Raw genomic sequence first — 22,041 nt, 5'->3', positions numbered from 1 at the left:
TGATTTTATCCTTAGCACAAACTTCTAATGGGTTGCACATTAGGCACACCTATTAAGTGTGCCTGGTGTGCCATTTTTTTGCAATAAGGGCCAAAGTTAAGTTTTTCATGTTGTTAAAGTGGTCTAGGTTTTTGGGCTTTCTATGAATCAATTCTAGATTCCAAATTAATCATGTTTCCTTCAATTTTGAATCAATGGATGTCTTTTTGTGCAAATTCAATAACACCTTCTTCATCTTCCCGTGGTGAGAAAATGGCACCCAAACTAGTAGTGTTCAAATCCCAGGGCATTCTAACAAAATCAAGGTTTCAAGATGACAACTCTTAAATTTGAGATACTGATTTGGGACATATAGATTTGGGAGAATTTCTGAAGATATGCAACAAACCCACTAAGAGGTCCCAAATGGTTTCCACACTCATCTGATTAGGACTTGTCGATGCAGCTTCACACCCATTGTTAGTGCAATCTTTAGAACTTATTGGCACTTGCAAAACACTTTTTTCCTAAGGAGAGGGTTGCAAAGAGCATAATGAGAGAGATCATTCTTGATCTTTGACCTAAGAACATTGAGAAAGTGTTCCATCTCCCATGTGTAGATTAGTTCATTAGGTTAACCTATGAGAAAGTAGAAAGATGATATTGGGAACACATTGAAAAGGATTTTAAAATCATTCAATCATCATACCTCATAAAGAAGACTCCTTTGGGGAAGAAAACTAGCAAAGTGGACATGAAAAGAGGATACATGAAAGAGGATATTGGATATTCAATCATACTCTTGAGTAGAGTTATGGGTCTATCAACAACTAGACATTTGAACATCTTCATGGTGCACTTTATTGAAACAATAAAGAAAGTGGAGATGCCACTAGATTGGGTTTCTACTCTTAGTTAGAATTTGTGTGAATAGTTGGTGGTAGTGAAGAACCAAAGGAAATTCTACATGACATCATACTGGTGTACTTGTTGGCTGCAAGAGTGACAGATTACCTAGGGCTATACAAGAAGGGTAGCATGTAGGATGCTAATGCATGGCCATATATCCTCTATCCTCAAGAGACTATTAAATGATGTAGTGGCACATATATTATTGGTTGGGGCTTATTATATTCAGTTTACGACATTCACATATTTGAGGGTGGTAGGTACAACCATTAACCCTAAGAAGCTTTCAAGGTATCCTAGTGATAGACTTGTTCTCCTAGAGATCTCCCCACAACTCTTTTCTACATATGACAAAGTTAGAAAGTAGCATAAATAATGTTGGAGTTGGCCTATGATGATAGGACCTTTCTAGGTGGATCGATACTAAGATATCTCTTCTTTTGAGTGTGAGCATGATCAATACCCCTTGGAAGCATACAATTCTCTATGCCCATGTTTTTGATAATATTGGGAGAGCAATATTTGGCAGGTAAAACATTTCAACATGAAGAAGCCATTGAAGATCATTGGATGAATGCAACAAATGACTATGATATTTGAATAAGGGATTATTGTAGGATGACTTTGTATTTGGTAGAAAAGGCCTTGAAAATAAAGATTCTGTTGAAGATACTGTAGAAAGACTCAAGGATTTACTTGATCCTTTGTTCAATAGGGATAAAATTGGGGAATGACCCATTATGAATGCTAAGGTTGACAAAGTAGAGTATTCCAACATCAACCATAGGGCAAGGTACATCATCAAAATGATGTAGGATTAGATCAGGAAACCCTTCAAACTTGATCCAATTATTGAAATATTAATCTTTCATGCACAAGACTATCCAGCCAAAGATAGAGGGAAAAAGGTCATCATCCCTATGTTTACAGCTCAATCACTGGTCAGGCCAAAAATGGTGCACCAACTCAATAGGTTAGTTGGTTTTTATAGAGCTCAAATGGGTAGAGGCAAGGGCAAAAGGAAGAGGAGTTATCCTCAAAGAGCTAAACCTGAAGAAGGAGAAATCCTGACACCTCCATAGTAAGGGGAAGAAAACATACAAAGGCTGGCGAATACTAAAGTCACACAAGCCTAGGGTGATCCTCATGTGTCACAAGTTGCACCAGGCCAAATAAAGATAGAAATTAAGGTTCAAGAGGTTTCCCCACCTCAGCAAGCAGAACAAGCCTCCCCCTCAGTGCCAAAAAGAAGAAAGATTAAGACTTCAGTGAAGAGGAGACAAAAGGTGATCCCTTTTTCATCCATCCTCGAACCCATTCTAGAAGAAGCTAAAGAAGAGGGTGATGAGGATGAGGAGGATGATCTACCCTTGAGTCAAAGGACTCGACTAGCTAGGGCTATAGAGCAACAACAAAGAAGAAGCTATATGGTTATGCCACCATCTATCTTGGATGAACCTTTGCAAACCACCACATCGGAGGATAAAATGAAACAATGGATAGATGAATAGTATGTAGAGGGCATTGATGTCTTTAAGGTATTAGATTTTGACTTTATGCCTATGGGTACTAAGTTGGTTGGGGACAAGATTAGAGACATGTCAACCAATCAACCTCAACAGGAGGATTGGACTCAGATGCCCCCTGAATCACAAGGACCTAAGATAGTTCTGGAATCCTAGCTATAGGTCACATTTTGTGTTGACAATAGATCAGCCACCCCTCTGCCTCTTAATATAGAAATTTAATAGGTCCAGGTAGAACCTAAAGAAGAGCCACAACAAGTATCCATTGATGAAGTGTCAGAAGAGGGACAAATAGGTAAACAACCTCAACAAACTTCCTAGGACATAGAGGTGAGAATTGTGGGCTCTACATATATAGTGATTACAGATGAAGAGCCTTCACAAAGGGAGAAGACCCTAGAGAGGAGTGATGAGGGCAAGGGTATAGCTAAAAAAACTCCTTCATCCTCTAAAGGAAAACCCCCAGTGCAGCATGTTCCAAGGTGGCTGAGAAAAAAAGTGATAAGAAACAAGAAACAAAAATTCACCATTGAAGAGGAGAATATAATGGAATTAATAAAAGTTTTAAGGGAACCTAATTCACCTCCTAAGGATGCACAACCATTAGCCTTCATTATGAGTGATTCAAAATAGGACCTTTTTTCTCATGTGGCTATCCCTCCTCTAGAATCAAATGTTGAAGAACTAACTCCTAGGGATTATTAGATCTAGGAAGTTTTTCTTGGGAAGCCAACCTTGGAAACTATGAAGCTGATCGTCACCACTGGGATGAAGGAAGTTTTTAGAAGCCTAGCACAGGATGGGGTAGAGTTGATAACACTTCGACGATAGAATAGAATCCTGAAAAGATATTTGAGTGAAGTTGTTGGCCCTTTGGATCCCATTAACCCTAAGGAAACTCTAAATGTAGCAATTTAGAGAGGGGATAGGGGAGCAGTTAAGTTGGACCAATTTTTGAATGCCTGTCAGTAATGGCAGGAAATTTTTGAAGAAAAAGGTGTTTTGATCATCCAAGAGAATTTAAGTTATTATATTTCATGAAGGATAATGCGGATAAGTTAGAAGCAATTTTGAATCAAGATTTTGGCTTAATGGATGAGGTGTATACTTGGGGAAAGGATCTACATGCATTATAAGAAATCAAAGGCTAGAGGTATCAAATGTTAATGGATGTATATACAACTGAGGAGCTAGATAAGATAGATGATTGGATTGAGAAGATAGAAAATAGTAATAAAGTAATGGAAATCATTACACATGAAGATCCATAGGCTCAAGGACAAAGCCTAAGAGCAAATTTTGGAGGCTGAGAAACATTATAGCGATGCATGTTTAGACATTTTTGAGGATGATAGAAATTAATACCCATAGAAGTAGTGGTTGAGAGATTTTGGAAAATTTTTGATGAATTTTCCAATGATGAGGAAATTTGATAGGCTTTTAGAATAGAGGAAGCTTTGTTAGAGCTTGATATGAAACTCAGGGATTTTGCAGAAACTTGAATAGAGGTGGATAACTATAGGAAAAAGGTGAAAGATAAATATAATGACTTAGGTTTACTGGATGTAGTGCAGGTCATTGAGATAATAGATAAACTCAGGGGAAAATATCCAGACATAGCTCTGGGATAAAGGGGAACAAAACCTAGATGCCTGAATTTCAATTTTGACACTTGGTAAAATTCTACATTTTTTGGTCTCCAAGGTGCGTTGGTGCACTTTTTGAAAAAGTATTTTGGAAGATTTTTGAAGAAGTCAAAGGTGCACTACTATTCAAAGTGCACTTCTTCTAAGGTGCACCAACAGTTGATTGCTAGTTCCAAAATTAAAGCTTTCCATGTAACGAAAACACATTTTTACAGCAGTCTAAATCTGATAGACACCCAGTGAAGGTTGAACTTCTATTTTCAGAACTTCAAGAAACTTCTACAACAACTGGAGGTTCTCTTCTTCTTTTTCTCTTATGATTTCTTTGTTTTATGACATGTCAAGGCTAATACATCCAATTAATGATATAAAAATGGATGGAATCCTACTAGGCACTAGTTAGAGAGTCAGTTTGTACATAATTAGTTTGTTTTATTAATTTAGAAGCATATGATTGCATGAAGATATCTCTCACTCTCAACAAAAATTGAGGAGATGATTTCTTATAAATATGGGATTGTAATATGTAATCAGGGCCACTATTATTTTGCAATAATATATGCTCTTGGTGCTTGCTTTTGGAGTGTAGTGATTCTTGCTTAAGTGTGTTATGTTTTGTGAATGTATGTTCATGGAATGTGATTGAGCCAAAAGTTTATTGTGTTATTTCTAGTCGTGCAATCTTTTAATTTTGGTGTTTGCTATGATTCTAAAAATTCCATTAACGTATCTAGTTCGAGAAGAGATCATCCATTTTGTTCCTGCATAACTTTTTGTCTCACATGAGTGCACTTTCCATGGCCTTCCGATTTGATGAAAAGTGAAACATCTCATGGTTGCTAAAATTCCCATCGATGATTGCATCGGTGGAACTAAGGAAGCACTGCTCTTATTTTCATTGGTTACCTACTAATTTCTTTGAAGGCTTAACTCGTAGACGTGTTGTTTCTGTAGCTTATATCCATTAGGATTTTACGTTCATGTTATTTTCTTAAACCTCTTGTCACCCTATCTTTGTTATTTTCTTTACTAACCCTTGGTTAAACTGGGAATTCATATAGTTGCATTGTTAGATTGCATCCATCATAAAAATAAAAAATACAAAAACATAGTTTCCTTTTGTGTGTTTTATTCTTTTGAAGCAACAAACAGATTTTGCATCTTATCCAAAGCTATCAGAACCAACAAAGGCCTCCTCATGAACATTCACATTTATCTTCAACTAAGTGGATTCCAGTAGGTCACAAGATCGCCTGGAACCTTGGAGTTGATCATTGGGTTAGCTTTTTAAGAGAGGAGTTCAAAAGGATTCCTACCATTAAGCATCGTACAAAATGCTAGCTCAATAAGTAACAATGTTGATCGACTCAGGTAGTACTCATAATTTCATCAACAAAAAGTTGGCAACTCTTCTAAATTGTTTTATATATCTAGCCCTAGAGTTTTAGATTTTGATTGTAGATGGGGGCACAATTAGTTTTTCAGAGAAGTGTCATAGCATCAAATTATCCATGGGAGATTATCAACTTGAAACCCCAATGCATGGGATATCTATGGGTGCAAAAGATATTGTTTTGGGAGTACAATGGCTTATTACATTGGGAATAATTGAGATGAACTTCCAAGAACTTTTCATGTGATTTCAATCCAAAGGAAAGGTAGTGGAGCTAAGGGGATTGAAGGAAAAATCCTCACATATGGTAAGCTCTCATCAAATGCAAAAGTTTCTTAAGAAAGGAGAGGATGTATTTTTGGCCCAACTAGGTTCATTAGAAGTCTCTCAATCTAATGCTATTACTCATCCAGATTTACAAGGAATAATTGATTGTCACTCAGTGATTCTTGGAGATATGCCTAAATGAATTCCTCCTAAGAGGGATCATGACCATGCCATACAACTAGTTCCAGGGAGCCAAATGCCAAATATTAGGCCTTATAGGTACCCACACATACAAAAAAGTGAGATAGAAAAAATTAGTGAGGAAATGCTAGAGGCAGGAATTATCAGGCATAACCAAAGTTCTTACTCCTCACCTATTATGATGGTGTGTAAGAAGGATGAAACTTGGCACATGTGTCCAAATTATAGAGTGCTCAATAAGTACACCTTTAAAAATAAGTTTACTATTCTAGTAATTGGTGATCTTCTAGATGAATTAAATGGAGCTATGTATTTTACCAAGTTAGATCTTAGATTGGATTATCGCTAGATTCAAATTAAGGAGGTGGATATTTGCAAGACAATATTTCAAACTCATGAGCATCATTATGAATTTTTGGTGATGCCATTCAGTCTTACCAATGCACCATATACATTCCAAAGTTTGATGAATTCCATTTTTTAGAAGTTCTTGAGAAAGTTTGTGTTAGTGTTTTTTGATGATATATTAATTTATAGCAAGGCTTGGGAAGAACATTTTCAACATGTAGATCAAGCATTACAATTACTTGAAAATCATCAACTCTATGCTAAGCCATCCAAGTGTGCTTTTTGGTCTTAAGGAGGTGGAGTATTTGGGACACATAGTTTCACATGGAGTAAAGGTGGACCCTAACAAAATTAAGGTTATCATGGAATGGCCTATTCCAAAAACTATTAAGAAGTTGAGAGGTTTCTTGGGATTGATAGGGTACTATAGAAGATTTGTGAAGAATTATGGTCATATAATAGCACCCCTTAACACTTTATTGAAGAAAGATTCTTTTCATTGGAATGAATCTACTAATGTAGGATTTGAGCAATTGAAGAAGGCTATATGTACAACTCCAATGCTTTCCACTCCAGACTTCACCAAGGAATTCATTGTCAAATGTGATGCTTTTGGAAATGGGATAGGAGTAATTCTCATGCAAGAAGGTCAACCAATTGCATTTGAGAGTCATCAATTAAAAGGTAAAAACCAACTCAAACCTATTTATGAGAAGGAAATGCTAGCAATCCTTCATGCAGTGAAAAAATGGTGGCCTTATTTAATGGGTTGACACTTCAAGGGTAAGACAGATCATGATAGCCTAAAATATTTTTTGGAACAAAGACTATCTTCAGAAGAGCAACACAAATGGGCCACTAAGTGTTGGGATATGACTTTGAAATTGTATACAAGAAAGGGAAGGAAAATATTGTGTCCATTGCACTTTCTAGGAAGGATGAAAAAAGATGAAGCCTTATTGTGTGTACTTTCAATATTACAAGAAAATTGGGTGGTAGAAGCCAAAGTAGAGTGGAAAAATAAGGTTGCAACAAGTAATCTCTGTTGGAAATATAATAGGAGTAACTAAGAGGGGAGGGGTGAATTAGTTACTACAAAAAAAAATCTTAGATCCCTTAGATGTCAGTAAAATAATTCTGTCAAAACTTAATTTTGCTAATGCTCAGCAAAAAAAGAAATGTTGTAACTCAGTAAACACTAAGAATGCTCGGTAATTGATTAACATGCAAATCTTAAGATGTTATTTGTGATTATCATTACTTCAACTTAGTTGTAAACATATAAAGAAACTAGCATGAACACATTTGACACCAAGATTTAACGTGGAAACCCAATTCAGGAAAATCCACCAATTGCAACAAGTTACTATTTTCACTCTTCTCAAGTAAGCTCTATTAGGAGCCAACCTTGTTAAAGGTTACAAAACACACTATTAGTTGTTACCCTATTAGAGGATTTAATCATCTTGTTAGGAGTGGCTTTGTTAAATGTCTTTAGACAATTAAATATATCTGACACCTTGTTAGAGGATTTACAAATGGTTGTGAAACCAAATCTATTAAGAGATTTAGATCACTACTACAATGGTTAGATAGTTAAGATCACTACTACAATGGTTAGATAGTTACAATGAGGTGACCTGATTTGGATGTAACTAAATTTGCTGATTATGGATCTCTATTCTGGCTTGTACTTGATCCTTCTTGATCGAATGTATCCTTTCAGCTCCTCAAGGATATTTTTCTTATCCTTCTAATTTTCTTCCTCTTAGCATCATCAAATAATCAATGTATTCACATACCACTTTGCACATTCTAACCCACTGACCTTCTACTTATATCTTTCACATTGTTAAGGTTACTAGAATACAAATTAGAATAATTAATATTCATCTTCTTAGTCAACTAGAACCAATAGATAAATCAATTAAAATTAATATGTCAAAATAAGAAAATCCTTCGATAGTTGACCTTGGTTAGTAGACACTAACTTAGAAGTAATTTTCCTATGTTAACCAAGTGAAGCTTGGTCAATACTAAATACTAGAAAAATTCCTTTGGTAACTAAGTGAGCTCAGTTAGTAGTTGTTCCATCCAACATTTCCTTCATTAATCGAGTGAGCTCGGTTAACACTCATCATCCAGACTTTCCATTTGGTGCTCAAGTGAACTTGGCAGACATTGCCTTCTGAACTAGGCAAGCTCTAGATTCCTCGATAACCACAGAAAATTGTCTTCAATGCCGAATGAGCTCAACATATATTGACTGATAATGATATGACATTTGTGTACCATCAAAGAAAATACATAATTAAGCAATTGTATCCAACAATCTCCCTCTTTGGCATTGATGGAAACACAACATGTCATAACACAATGAAATTTTTTGAAGAAGAATAAAGTAAGGAATATCTCCTTAGTTTCATTCTGATTAATATCCATGAGAACTTCCTCTATCAATGTGAACTATTTCTATCTTCAGTTTCTCCCTCTATTAGAAAACTTCTATCTGTAACAACTTCTTTTGATAACAAACTCTGCCTTTGATCATTAGACCAAGTTCAATCTTCTTCTTTGACATCCCTTCATAAAATTTCTATGATAGAAAACTTCTCCCTCTTACAACAAACTTCTCTAAAAAATTTCTATGAGATATGACAGTAAAATTCTCGCTCTTTGACAACAAATACCAAAGCCAATGATCACTGAATGTTAGTGTACCTTAAGTACCGACTCATTTGCAATATGCCCTTATCAATATTTGTACCAACTGATTGATTTTCAACATGCTCCAGTTGATGCATCACTAATCTTCATTTAGTGAGCTTCAGATAGGGGAATGACCCCTAGCTTACCTCTTAGATATAGAAATGCATCTTTAGATAGTGGCTTGGTAAATATGTCTATAATTTGTTCTTTTGTATTTACATATTCCAATCTGACTTCTTTACCTTGCACCAATTCTCTTAAGAAGTGATATTTTATAGCAATATGCTTTTTTTTGGTATGCATCACTGGGTTATTTGATATATTTATTGCACTGGTGTTATCATAGTATACGACTACTAGATCCTTAATCTCTATCTTCATTCCTATCATCAGTTGTTTGAACCAAAAAATGTTTGAACAATTGATTGATGCCACATATTCTGCCTCTATTGTGGATTGAGAGATGCAATTTTCTTTCTTTCTTGTCCAAGACACTAGTCTTTTAGCAAGAAAAAATGCTCCACCACTAGTGCTCTTCATGTCATCAATACTTCCTTCCCAATCAACATTAGTAAATTCTTTTTAGTCCAAATTGCCTCCTTTTTTGTACCATAGGCCATATTCTTTGGTACCTTTCAGATATCTCATGATTCTTTTGATTGCCATCATGTGATTTTCTTTGGGATTTGCTGAGAATCTTGCCACCATACCAGCTGCTAATGCAATATCAGGCCTTGTGTGTACTACATATTGTAGTTTTCAAATCTTTGATCTATATATGGTTTGATCTACCTCTTTGGAATCATCATTTTTAGAAAGCTTATGTCCAGTAGACATAGGGGTTCCAACTAGTTTTGAGTCTTCTATTCCAAATTTCATTAGTATCTCCTTGATATATTTAGATTACGTAATGTAGATACCATCTTTCTTTTACTCAATCTATAATCTAACAAAGAATTTTATCTCTCCAAACATAGACATCTCAAATTTCTTAGTCATTTCTTTTGGAAATTCCTTGCACAAGTCATCATTTCCTATGACTAATGTGTCATCAACAAATATTTCTGCTAACACAATCTTCTTGTCTAGTCCTTCTTTGATATATAGACTACTATTATCATTTGATCTTTGAAAACCAATTTGTATCAAGTAATTATGAAGTCTTTCATACAAGGCCTTGGGAGCTTTCTTGAGACCATATAATGCCTTGTGTAATTTTTAGACCATGTCTCTTTTAGTAGGATCTACAAAATCTTCTGGCTATTCAATGTAGACTTCCTTATCAAAAATTCCATTCAAGGATGTAGATTTAACTTTCATTTGATAAACTTTAAATCCTGTGTGAGTTGCATATGCAAGTAAAGTTCTAACACCTTCTAATCTTGCAACAGGGGAAAAAGTTTCACCATAATCAATACCTTCTTCTTGAGAATAACCTTTACATACCAACCTTGCTTTGTTTCTAGATACTTTTCCATCTTCATTTAGCTTGTTTCTGAACAACCATTTTGTGCCAAATTACATTTTTATCCTTGGGTCTAGAAATGAGAGTCTAGGTTTTGTTTTTCTCTATTTGTTCTATTTCTTCATTCATTACTTCAACCCAACTTTCATTATCTAATGCATCTTTAATATTTCTATGTTCAAATTAAGCAAGTAAATATGTACCTTCCAATTTGCTTCTTGTCATTATTCCATCAGATTTGTCTCCAATGATCTGATTAGGTGCATTATGCATTTTGACATATCTTGCTAACATAGTTTCTTTGGATTTGGAATGAGTTTCACTGATTTCATCAAGCTTGGGTTCCATTGTCTATGACTTAGGTCCATCAGACTCAGTTTTCTCTTGAAGTAGCTAGGTAGCCACTAACTGCAACTTGGGTACTTCAGACTGTGGCTCGGGTTGCATTGTCTACAACTTGGTAACTATTGGAGATTTTAGGGACTTAGGAGGTGAGTCCTCCTTTATTTCAAATAGATTTGGAAATTTATCAAGCTCATAGTAAAAAAATCTTCTGTAATCTTCTGGGTATTTGTTGCTTTCTTCTTCACTCTTTTCTACAAACTCATCAATTCTCATATGTGCACTTTATATGATTTTATCAGTAGAAAAATTCAAACATTTGTATGCATTACTTCTGTAGGAGTATCCTAGAAATATGCCTTCACCAACTTTGACATCAAATTTTTCTTTTGTAGATTCTTTCAAGAGATAACATTTGCTACCAAATACTTCCAGGTAACTTACATTAGGTTTGTAGCCATAGCATAATTCATAAGGAGTTTGATTGGAGTCTTTCTTCAGCTGTACTCTATTCAAGGTATGAACTATAGTGCTGATTGCTTCCTACTAGTAAATGATTGCAACAATCTTTCCTATCATCAATGTTCTTGCACGATCCATGATGGATCTATTTCTTCTTTCAGCTATACCATTTTACTCTGGTGTACCAAGGCTGATAATTATCTTTTGATTCCCTTTTCAATGCAAAATTCATTGAATTCATTTGAGATGAATTCATCACCTTTGTCTAATCTTAAGTATTTTAACTTCTTTCCAATTTCTTTCTCTACTCTTGCCAAGTACCACTTGAATTTTGAAAACTTTCAGATTTTTCTTTTAGATACATTACAATCATCAACAAAAAGAATGAAAATCTTTTCTCAACTATAAATTTGTATTCCAATAGGTCCACATAAGTCTGTATGCAAAAGCTCTAAGACTTCTTTAGAATGATAGTTTTTTCTTTTGAAACTATTCTTTCCCATCTTACCAATTTGGCAATTTTTGTATAGACCCATATCAAGTTTCTTCAAACTAGGAATACCTCTTACCTTTTTGTGTTTTCTTATCTTAACCAAATTATCAAAATTTACATGACATAATATTTTGTACCATAGCTAGCTTCCTTCTACATGAGCAATAAAACATGAACTTTCATTGAGATCAAGATAAACTAGGTTACGTTTTGTTTACTTTCCAGATTTAACCATATTTCCTTTTTCATCCAATAGATTGGCCTTTTCATCCATGAATTCTACCTTGAATCCAATGTTATTCAACTACATGCCACACTTAGTAGATTATGCTTTAGTCCTTTAACCCAATAAGCATTATCACATATAAGTTCATTGGTTAATGGGATACAACCTTTTCCTTTTATGCAACAAGGTTCATTGTTTCCAAATCTTACACTACCTTCATTATAATGTTCTAGTTGTTCAAAATTTGTTTTATCTCTAGTCATATGATGTGAACATCCACTGTCAATAATCCATGCATCATTTTTGTTAACATGAGAGCTAAGTGCCATCTTATCTCCTTCATCATCTCCTTCATCTTTTACAACAATACACACCATTTCATCTTCACTGCTATCAGAATATTTAGCCATAAAACAAGATTTCTTACCTTTGTCCTTGTAGTTCTTGTAATTTTTGAATTCATTCTTGCCTTTGTACTTATTACTTTTCTTCTCATCATTGCTTTCTCTATTTGGACACCTAGCAAAAATATGACCAACTTCTTCACAAGAAAAGCAGATTAGAGAAATTTTGCCTTTGTACTTTTGTCTGCCTTTGGAGTATTTCTTTGCAAGTAGGCCTTCAACAATTTCAAGATCACTATCATAACTTTATTTAGTTTCTTCTTCACTTCCTAATCGATTGGCCTTTTATTTCTTGCTCATTTCCTTGAGTGAGAGTTTGGATTCAAATGCAGACACAATATTTTTGGAACTAGGAACATAGTTATCTAATTCAAAAGCTGTCAATCTTCCAACAAGAGCATCCAAAGTAATTTTGTTATTTGGATCACATCTCATTTCTTGAATATCAGACACTCTAATTTCATAAATAGGAAGAAGAGTTTTGAGTACCTTGCTTACAATAGTTGTGTCATTAGTGTCTCCTCCAGATGCTTTGATTGCACTCACACTAGCTTTGATTCTTTCCACATATTTTGCAATGTTTTCATCTTCTCTCATTTTCATTTGATCAAATTTTCCTCTGAGACTTTCTAATTTGGCTCTTCTTACATTGTCATCTCCTCCATAGATGTCTTTTAGTTTGATCCACATTTCATGAGCAGTTTTATAGTCTTTTACCTCATCAAATTTAGCATAACTGAGAGTAGATGCAATATCAATCATCATGATTTTATGATTCTTCTTTTCCGCAATTTCTTCAACTGATAATGTTCCAGTGGGAGTCTTGTATTTGAATCAATATAATTACTATCTAAATAACTGATAGTAGCTAGATGTAACCTCATAAGTCCTTTCCATGCTGCAAAATTGTCTCTGTTAAATTTGGTAATCTTTCTTTTGTAAGACATCCTGATCTTTAGCTTATGTCCTTGAAACATTCTTTGCAAGCACCAAAAGCTTTGATGCTAATTGTTGGAAATATAAGAGGAGTAACTAAGAGGGGAGGGGTGAATTAGTTACTAAAAAAAAAAATCTTAGATCCCTTAGATGTCAATAAAATAATTCTGTCAAAACTTAATTTTGCTGATGCTCGACAAACAAGGAAATGTTGTAACTTGTTAAACACTAAGAATGCTTGGTAATTTATTAGCATGCAAATATTAAGATGTTATCTATGATTATCATTACTTTAACTTAGGTGCAAACATAGAAAGGGACTAGCATGAACACATTTGACACTAAGATTTAATGTGGAAACCCAATTTAGGAAAAACCACCAATTGCAACTAGTTACTATTTTCACTCTTTTGAAGTGAGCTCTATTATGAGCCAAACCTATTAAAGGTTACAAACACACTTTTAGGTGTGACCTTATTAGAGGATTTAATCATCTTTTTAGGAGTGGCCTTGTTAGAGGTCTTTAGATGATTCAATAGAACTACCACCTTGTTAGAGGATTTACAAATGGCTGTTAAACCAACTTTGTTAAGAGATTTAGATCACTACTAAAATGGTTAGCGAGTAACAATGAGATGACCTAATTTGGATACAATTGAATTTATGATTATGGATCTCTATTCTAGCTTGTACTTGATCCTTCCTGATCAAATATATCCTTTTATCTCCTCAAGGATATTCTACTTATCCTTCTGATTCACTTCCTCTAAGCATCATCAAATCATCAATGTATTCACATACCACTTCACACATTCTAACCCACAACTTGACCTTCTACTTATATCTTTCACATTGTCAAGTTGGATATAATACAACTTAGAATAAAAAATATTCATCTTCTTAGTTAGCTAGAACCAATAGATAAATCAATTAAACTTAATATAGCAAAATAATAAAATCCTTTGATAACCAAACCTACTTGGTAGATGCTAACTCAGAAGCAATTTTCTTATGTTAACCAAGTGAAGCTCGGTCAACACTACATACTAGCAAAGTTCCTTTCATAATCAAGTGAGCTTGGTTAGCACTGGTTCCATCCAAGATTTCCTTCATTAACCTAATGAGCTTAGTTAACACTCGTTATCCACAGACTTTCTATTTGGCACCCAAATGAACTCGATATACACCGACTTCTGAACTAGGAAAGCTCTGGATTGCTCGGTAGCCACAAAAAATTGTCTTCAATACCCTAATGAGCTCAACATATACTAACTAACAATGATATGACATTTGTGTAACATCAAAGATAATACACAATTAATCAATTGTATCCAACAATCTCATCCAAGAAATAAAAAGTGACCATAGTAGTTTAGATAAGTTTTGTTTAAAGGGGGATATTCTTTGGTATAAAGAGTGCTTGTATCTCTACAAGAATTCCACTCTTAAATACAATATTCTTAAAGAACTACATGAGTCCCCAATTGGTGGTCATTCAGGATTTTGAAGACATATCATCATGTCAAGCAAGATTTTTTTTGGGAGGGGCTAAAGGTGATGTTCAAAAATTTGTGGCTAAAAATTTGGTTTGTCAAAGAAATAAGAGGGAAACAATTAGGACACCAGGTCTCCTATAGCCTTTATCTATTCCTAGCCAATATTGGGAAGAGGTATCCATGGACTTCATCACAGGGCTTCCCAAATCTAAAGATCATAATTTAATCATGGTAGTACTTGATCACCTTACTAAATATGCACATTTCATTACATTATGACATCCTTTTACAAAAATTATAGTGGCAAAAGTTTTCTTGGAGAATATCCAAAAGCTAAATGGTACACCTAAGGTTTTTGTTAACGATCATGATCCTATCCTTAGTAGTCACTTTTGGAAAGATTTATTCTCATGTTTGGGTACTCAGTTGGCTCATAGTTCTTCATATCATCCTTAATCAGATGGAAAAACTGAGGTTGTTAATAAATGTTTGGAAGGATATCTACATTGTTTCACTTCAAAAAAAAAATCTCAATGGGTAGATTGGCTACCTCCTATAGAATGGTGGTACAATACTTCTTTTCATAGCTCATAAAAAATGTCTCCATTTTTGGCACTTTATGGATATCATCCTTCTTCTAGCACATCATCACTAAAGGTGTCACCAAGAGTTCAAGCAGTAGAGGACCACTTGCTTCATCAACAATAGGTACTTTTAGGACTCAAGGAGAATTTAGCTATGGCATAGAATCAAATGAAACAACAAGTGAACCAACATTGTAGTGAAAGAAATTTTGAAGTTGGGGAATGGGTCTTCTTGAGATTGCAACCTTATAAACAAATCTCAATGAAGCAACACAAAAATAATAATAAGTTGTTGCCAAGATATTATGGACCATACCAAATCATACAAAATATTGGTAGTGTTTCCTACAAGCTTGAAATGCCACCAAAAAAAAAGATACATCCAATGTTTCATGTTTCTTATTTGAAGAAGGTAATTGGGCAAAATATTCCTACTCAAGTAGTACTACTAGAGCTTGATGAAGAAGGAAGAATAATTTTGGAACCAGAGTACATTCTTCAAACATGCATGAAGAAGATGAGGAATAGAACCCTCACTCAACATCTCATCCAATGGAAGAAGTTACTATTTGAAGAGGCCACATGGGAGAATGAGGAGTTCATTCAAAAGAACCCACACTTGGTTAGCATTGAGGACAATTCTTCTTTCAAGAGAGGGGGCATGCTACACCCTTAATATTGATGTATATAGGGTTATGAAAAGTCAACTTGTGGCTATCTTAATCCTTAATTAAGTCATGTTATCATTATTATATTATTATTATTTAGGTAGGTAGGTTAGCCTAGGTGTTATGTAGGGTTGTGTCTATTCAACATAAGCATAATTAGGTATATATAGGAGGGTGTGAGTCTTATTCCAAGATCATATTGTGAAGTGTGTTCTCATTGGAGATATTTGGAGGTTGCCCCTTGAAGTGGCATAATACTCTCAGTTATTATCAATTATTTATATAATATTTCATATTATTTCTTCCATTGTGCAAGTTATTTCATTATATTAGGACTGTGCAAATCCTTTAAGATATATTTCCTAGTAGGAATCAGAAATCAACATAATTGTAGCCCTATTAGCCCTATAATTTAGGAACCCACTGTACAAATGACTTAGGGACTAAAGACCACCAAAACCCTTAAGGTCTTTGATAAGAGTATTCAAATATCTAGTTTTTTTCTGGGGTTAATTCGAGGTTTTAAGAAAAAATTGGAAAAAAATCCACTGAATAAGGCTAATTGACCAATTAGGCCTATTAGGCCAAAACCAAAGAAAATCCTAAAGTCAATAGGAAAACCATAGATTCCCTATTCAAATGGAGTTTTTTGGGAGTCAAGAAAGTGGTTTAGTAATGGAAACACCCCTTATAACATTGGTGTTGATGATTTGGTGAAGTTACCTTTGGAATAAACCAAGAAGAGTGAAAATTTGATATACCCTAATGATACTTATCCCTTAACATGAAGCACAAAGGAAATCACTCATAGATTTGAGTTAGGGAAGTCTTGGCAAAGATTGTCAAGACTTGTGAGGCCTTATAAGTGAGCTTAGGGTCTAGAGGAGACTAGGTCTATAATAACATAATCAGCAATTGTGCAAGAACACCTTGAAGAGTATCTATCATTGATAAATGTCTTGAATTGATCTAGGAATAATTTCTCGAAGGTTACCTAATTTTTAATGGATACCAATGGTAAATTGACATACTAGTTGAATGCAACTTCCCCCAAAGTGTATGGGAAAAGAAAAAGAATAACATCTTCATGTTGAATTTTCTTTCTGTTACATATTTTCTTGAAGGCTTTGATGTGATCTTCCATTGTTCATGTCTCACCATAGATGAACTTTGGGTAGAAGCTTTTAGGATTCTTGTCAAGGTCATGAAGTGGACCATGCAAGTTGATAGGAAATTTCTATGTTGTAAAGAAAGCCATGGGTGGAACTAATGGTGGCTGACTTTGCTATTGTGAGATGGTTGTGGTTAACGTATTGAAAAGTGAGGTGGAGGATAATGATGGAATTTAGGGCATGATTGAGTGGGGCTTTGTTATCCCTTCATCATTGTGAGGCTTCTGGAAATTGTCAAGTTCTAAGAATTTGTGCTTGTGTAGCAAGGACTGTTAGAATTTCTTTACAATGATTGAGAGGAGGGGGGGAGGGGGGGGGGGGTGAATCAATTATTCAAGATCCAGATGTCCTATTCAAACTTTTCACTAAGTATAGTGAACTCATTCAACCATTCATTCATCCAAGCTTTAACTTATCTAATTAGTAAGTTACTATAAATCAACATGCAAGCATAGCACATAAGAAATCAACAAATGACATAGTGATTTATGTGGAAACCCAATTTGGGAAAAACCACTAGTAACATGCTACTTAATTCTCACTCTTCTGAAGTGATGCCCTGTGAAAGGCCTGCCTTGTTAAAAACTTACAACACACTATGTAGTGCCTACCCTTGTTCACATCTTTTCTGGACATATTGTTGCTATTATTATCAGACTATGATGGACTAGTTTTATGTTGATGGATTAGTGGTAATGTTTTGAGATTATCAGACATTATGTTATGGATTCAGTTAGTATATGATGATATCATTTAGATATTACATTTCATGCATAGACGATGACCATTATATTGTTTTCAGTTATTGTTGATGATTAGTTAGATGGTTTATTATCTCATGTGTTTTATTATGGATACTTACCCCATACTTGCATGTGTATGGTGTGTGTGTTTTCTTATTGTATGGCATTTCTGATGTGGTTAAGGAAGGGAGTCATAGTCACCTGCTTAGTCGAGATCTACATGATGCACCACTTCCTGCCATTGTCTGTTTAGCTTAGCATTATATATATTGTATGTACATGCATAGTTTTTTTGCAGGTTGCAGGTACCGGGTATTGACTTCCCTGAATTGCCAGGATGAGCGTACCCTATTACACTATCTCAATGATAAGAGAAGGGAGATAAATTCTCAAGTCCAAATCCCAAACCCTTAAGCCAATTGTCCTAGTGAGGTAGGACAAGTATCTGGATATTTTACCCACCGAATGTGTCGGATGACATAATTCATAATTTTTAACCCTTTAGATTGATTTTGTGTGAATTGCTCTATGATGGGTTTTCATATTTTATCTTGGAGGTCTATGGTGAATTTTCTATTAATTAAGTCTCAATAAATAGATTTAATTAATAAATTAATTATTTGAGAAAATTAATATAAAATATCATGTTATTTGATATTTTGATTATAATTAATTAAATGTGAATTAATTGAGGAAAAAGAATTAAATAAAAGAAAATTAGAAATTAAAATTATTAATAATTATAAATAATAATAAAGTAATAAATAAATAATAATAATAAAAGTTATAAAAATTAAAATGAAAGTTATAATTATTTAAATAAAAATTATATAAAAAGTAAAATTGGAGTTATAAGCTTGCATGGGAATTAACGCACTTTTCTATTTCTCATATGTCAACAACATGGGGGTTAGTGCATCAATTAAGCACATGGTGTCTACAACCCTATGGCTCATCTAGAAGGTTGGAAAAGACCCATGCTTAGTTGGTGACACCTTCTAGCTGTTTCTAGAGGCATTCTAGATGTTTCCTGAGAGCTCTTTATATTCAGGCATTCCTAGAAGCTTAGATATAGCGCTTGGAGTGCAATTGGAGCATTGGAGGATTCAAGAACTCTGAAGAAGGGAGCTTGCTCTGCAGGTTTTATGAGGAAGAGTGAATTAGCATTAGAATTCGGGTAGATTCTTGTGATTATACTTATGCTATTTCTGCATCTTGCATTCCCTGTCTTCTTCGTGTCTTCCATATGTCTTCTGAGGATTTTTCCTATTTTAATTTGTATGCTTTCTCAATATGGGTAGTTAAATTTATTTGAGAATCTTATATGCATAAATCAGAAAAGAACACAGGGCTAGGGTTTAAATTCATAGCCAAACCCATTAGATTATTTATTGGATAAATTTGAGATCAAAAGTTTATAGGAAAATTCTGGAAATTAGAATTTCTAAATAAACTGTTTATATTTTTGAATCTACATACACATACACATACATATATATACATATATATATATATATATATACATATATATGTATACATGTTCATGTGCTGTGATAAACTCTGCGTGTATATATATACACACACACACACACACACATATATATATACAAATATATATCCTTATATATATATATGTATATATATATATATGTATATATATACATATATACATTTATTTATTTAATAATCGAATATCAAATCGCGATAGAGCTTCATGTTAATAAAATGCCATATCGCATGGAAAATTTTTTATGAAAAACCTTATAAAAAAAAAATGTATTTCTTAATGTGCAGTGGGGACGGATGTCCATGCACCCGTGCTTGTTCACAGCGAGGTACCTGCGCTCGCAAGAACTGCGACGTCAGCAAGTACCACGTACCCGCTGCCGCCACAGGCCTTGCTACTGCAGGGTACCTGCGTGCATGTTGCGGCTTACATATTTGTGTGTTGCAACGTTTGTATATATAAAACATTACATTTTAAAACATTTGTAAATAATGTTATTTGTTGTTAGTTATATATATATATAATTGTTATATATATTTAATTATTAGTTAATAAAATTCTAAATATTTAAGATTTCAAATAAATAATGTTTCTTAATTGGAATTTGATCTAATTAAGGTTAGATGAAAATTATGAAATTTAAGTCATTTAACATTTTAGTTACAATAGTAAATGGAGAATAGCGTGTGGATTCTAAAACACTTACAAAGATTGAGTTGATAGAGTTAGAGGGAGAAACTTTTATCTATCAATACAATACATGGGTTAGGTAAAACGTGAAATTTCTCCACTTGATATCTAGATTGGAAAATGTAAATTGAAACCTCTACATTTAATTCAAGTTTGTACAACCAAAACATGTGTTTGCATTGTGTATTCTTTATGCTATTGTTTTGGATTTTGGGTTGACTAGTTATACGACGTCTACCAGAGGCTTGGGAGTTATGTGATTGTGATATCATGATGATGTTTTAATCTTGATCTTTATAAACCCAACCATGGATATGTGATGGAATGCTCTATGTATTGTTTGTAATTACTGATTTTTATAGTTAAGGTTATTATGTATGAGACACTTGACTTATCCATTTTTGGTCATCGATCAGTTATCCTTGGTTATTTTCTAGTCGCCATGATGGGACTGAAATGTGGATTTATTCTTGATGATCTCATGATGTGACATGTTTGACTCAACCTTTTTTAGAGTCTTCGATTAGTATGATTGAGATATATTTTGGTTATTGAGAACCATTGGATACTTTGATTATCAGTGATACTTCAGTTGCCAATAGAGAGCTGTTGTGTTCATGATTTTCTATGGATGTTTGCTCATGGGGATTGGATGCTTTTATGCATATTTGATGATTTTATTATGGATTATCTTTTGTGATTTTGAGATTTATGATTCCATGAGCTTAGGGTAGGATATCTCCATGTAGTGTCGGGAAGTGGCTTGCAATGGGGGCCGGGGCCCTAAGAGGCTGCCAGGGTAACTCATTGTAAGTTGGATTAATAAGTGATAACATTCACACCTAATACTAATTGAATGAACCTAAAAAGATAAGATTTTTGTTCTCACCCATGCCTTAAGTGCTTGTATAGGCTAGGATGGGAGTAGTGAGAACGCATGGTTGCGACCTTGCATTCCGTAGTATGCCTCGTCAGTATGAGAGGATACTAGTGGTCGCATGAGATCAGTATGGACTCGTGGAGTTTAGCTAATTACCAGGGTAACTTGTACGCAATAAATGCGATGACACTTTCCCACTTGCATAGTAGCTTCCTACATGTCATTGTGTGCCTTTGGGATTAGATGTCGAATTTTGTGTTTGGAACCTTTGAGTTAGTATACTTTTAGGATTCTCAGACTTATAGAGATTTGTGCTATGTGTTTTGGATAGCCTATTTGGGATTTGAGATTATCTCCTCAGCACGGTGGGAGTGGACCACTTAGGTACCACATGGTCGGGTGGTAGTGTATTTTCTACTCTTATCATTTGAGATTCATTGAGACATCGTGGCTGATGCATCCTTCGTGATGGTGGATATGTATCCTTTCATTGATGATTAGCATATGTTAGATGATGTTATCTTATGTTAGATTACTTTCTACATATGATGTTGTATATGTTAGGAGTGACATTCCTACTATGTTAATACCGATGATCTCTTCGGTGATTTGGAATGTTACGCACAAAGGGATGGCTAGGATCCACGATGGTCTAATGATGCTATTAACGGTTGGGAGGAACCGTGCACTTAGTTTATTATGTTTGATCTTTATGATGGATGTATATGTCTTCTATGATGATGTATCATGTGATTATCTTTACTTTGATGTATCATGGAATAGAATAGGTTGATGTACCTTATTCTACATATGTATATTCTTTGAGCTTGTCATACCTTGTGACATGTACAGTGGATGATTGAGCATTTGAAATGTAATGTATAAACATTGGACTTATCATTATTATTTCATGTGGATGTTGTACTAGATGGATTCATGTATGTTAGTTGATTTAGATGTAATTCAACATTAAGGGATCTTTGAAGAATGTAATA

This window comes from Cupressus sempervirens, chromosome 4 (assembly GCF_028749045.1).
Source record: "Cupressus sempervirens isolate cs-2001-9-10 chromosome 4, ASM2874904v1, whole genome shotgun sequence".
In the NCBI taxonomy this organism is placed as follows: domain Eukaryota; kingdom Viridiplantae; phylum Streptophyta; class Pinopsida; order Cupressales; family Cupressaceae; genus Cupressus; species Cupressus sempervirens.
Note: the sequence above shows the minus strand (reverse complement) of the source record.